Here is a 2,807-nt window from a genome sequence, read left to right as displayed (position 1 = left end):
TTTCTCAAGCCGGTAAGGTTGGACTTGAAAAATGCCACTGTCTTTCCTAAGCACCTAGCTTGCAGCTGGCAGATGGTGGGACTTCACAGCCTCCATAACAGTGTGATGCAATTTCTTCTGATAAATCTTTCTCTAAATGTCTTTAGCCTAACACAAGCTGTCATCATGAAAAGCTTTTATATGCAACCTTTATTTTTACTTTTTTTTCAACTGAAAGAAATAGCTGTTTGGGCATTGTAATAGCATAATCCTTCTAGCCAATCTTTAGACCTATTATTTTTACACATTTGTGAATGTGAGTTTTTTTTTTTAAATAGGAAAAACAGAATTCGTAACATATGATTTTACTAATGCAAATTTAATAAATATTTTAACTCTGTTAAGTAATGTTAAATCTCAGCTTTTGCTTATAATTCAAAAGGGAATGATGCTGTAACGTATTAAGCCTGCTTTGCAAATATCTGCCAAGATAGTTGAGCACATGCCTTTTTGCTAAAAGCAATTGGATTTGGGGATTTAAAGGCAGCTTTTCAATTAAATTGTTGTGCAATTAAATGCATTAACAGTTTTTAAACACAACATAATCTACATTTGAGATGAATTTAATTTGAAATTTTGTTTGTGATTCTGTAAACTATGAGTTGCCAAAAAGAAATGATCAAGATAACTAGCAAAGTATTTTATCTAAATATATTTTAAAAATGCGGTATTTTTGGTATTGCCCAAATATAAATGAAAGTTGAAAGGGAATAAATGTGGATTCATTTTATGTATCCATTTGGTTCTTCAGTTGTCAGATTAACTCCTGAGGCTTTGCTGAGATCTCTGAGGTAGGGCTCTTCTGTTATTCTACATGACACATTTCTACTCATTATTTTAATAGCATTTTATAAAAATCACACTTATATGTTTATTGATCTGTTGCTTTGTTTATTTAATAACTTTTGCACCTTCAGATGTTGGAGGTGAAATAGGGATGGTTTGCTAATGAATCCAATTAACTTGAGCCCAATGTGAATGAGATAAAATGGGCATAAACATCAGAATGAGTCTTTGATATCCAAGGGGGGGGCAGAGATCAGTGATCTAGAGACAACTGAGATACTTGGCATTTGTAAATATGCTGATATGTAGGCAATTGGAAAGGTTTTGTAAAAGGCAACTGGGACTAGAACAAATTTTGATTTTAAAGCTTATTTTCATCTTTATCTTGTTTCTCTGAACTGCCAAACCAGATTTTTAAACTGAAAACAGCTAGATTACTTGTATGTGAACAAAAACTATGATGTAAAGTAGTTCAGCTCTAGGCATAGGTAGAGATAGGTAGCAATGCATGAGTGACATTGCTGGCTTGCCCTTTCCCAAGTTGCTCATTATAACTGTTAATCCTGATAATGTCAGCTTTATTGTTTTAAGAAACACTAAGCAGATTAGTAAATACATGCTCCTGGGTGTGTCTTGGTGTCATGGAGTTAAGATCTTTTGTACTATCTATGGTTTTAAATCCATTTCTGTTTGGTGCTGTTCCTCTGCTCTGTTTCTAAGCTGCCATGAACTAAACAGCTTTGCTCCCACTTGCCCTTCCAGCATGAGGGTTTTTTTTTCTTTGTAGTTTGCCAGCCATGTATTGAATCTCCTGAAACTGTGAGATAAATTAAACTATTGCTGCTTTAAGTTGGCGCTTTTAGGTGTTGTGTTTCAATAACAGGAAAGTTGAATAACAGAAAATTTGGTAGTGGAGGAGTGGAAGGGCATCATTATGTGATCATGTGGTTTAAGAAGATGTTGAAACTGATTTGCTGAAGAAGTTTGGAAAGATCTAGATAGAGGGAATGCAGGAAGTAGAGCCTAATGTTATTCTGACCGGAGCTGAAAATACCAGAATAGTAACAGGAATGCAGTCAGTAAGAGCCACCCTCAGGAAGCTTCAGTTGGAAGCAAGAACTCCACTGGCATTTGGCAGAGAAACTAGGTATGTTATTTTCTGGCAAGAAATTTGTCTACAATTGCTCTTGTCACGAGACTTTGCAACAGGCTGAAACTACAGTGGTAGACTAATCTGTTGGTGGAAATTTTAAGACAGTCCAACATTCAGTATATGGCATGAGTTCTGCTGGATTTTAGCCAGATTTATAGTGAGAATTTTGGCAGAATGCAGATCTGAAAAACTTGAGAAACCTAAATTTTGTCCCATATGAAACTGTGGGACATAGTAATGTTGGAGCTAAAATAGATATAGCTCTATAATGGTGTTAAGAGATATTAACACCATTATAAAGAAAGCAAGTACTTTGTACTTTGTATGGGATCAAGAAAGTTTCCTTGAGTGCATCACTTTTCATTTAAGATGAAAGTCTCTGAGACACTAGCTTGAGAATGGTATCCTAGAGAACTGGTTCTTTTGGATTCATTTTATTGTGGTCAACCATCCAGACCCTTAGAGGCAGCTGCATCCATAGTCTAAGGGAGCCTGGTTAGTGCTTAATCTGGCAACTCATAGTGTCATCCATGTAGTGATGGTTTTACTGGCATACAGAGTACAAGAGTTGTAGGTTCAGGAAGACTTCTGAGATCTCAAAGGAAAGCCTAGGAAGCCATGAAGAAACCCTCTGAGAGGGCAGTATGTAAAACTGTAAAAATGAAGACGAAGGTGCAGTAGAAACCCCAAGAATTTGGAAATGTGAGGAATATGGAATGGCTACCAAGAAAATATGTTGCTCAAGTATAGAATCAGCCCAAGAGATAAACCAGTTAAGCTGCAACCAACAAGATCAAAGGCGTGGTGCTGCCAAGCATTCTCCAGCTCA

Source organism: Octodon degus, unplaced genomic scaffold (genome assembly GCF_000260255.1).
Source record: "Octodon degus isolate 3935 unplaced genomic scaffold, OctDeg1.0 scaffold00244, whole genome shotgun sequence".
NCBI lineage: Eukaryota > Metazoa > Chordata > Mammalia > Rodentia > Octodontidae > Octodon > Octodon degus.
This window is presented reverse-complemented; position numbering follows the sequence as displayed.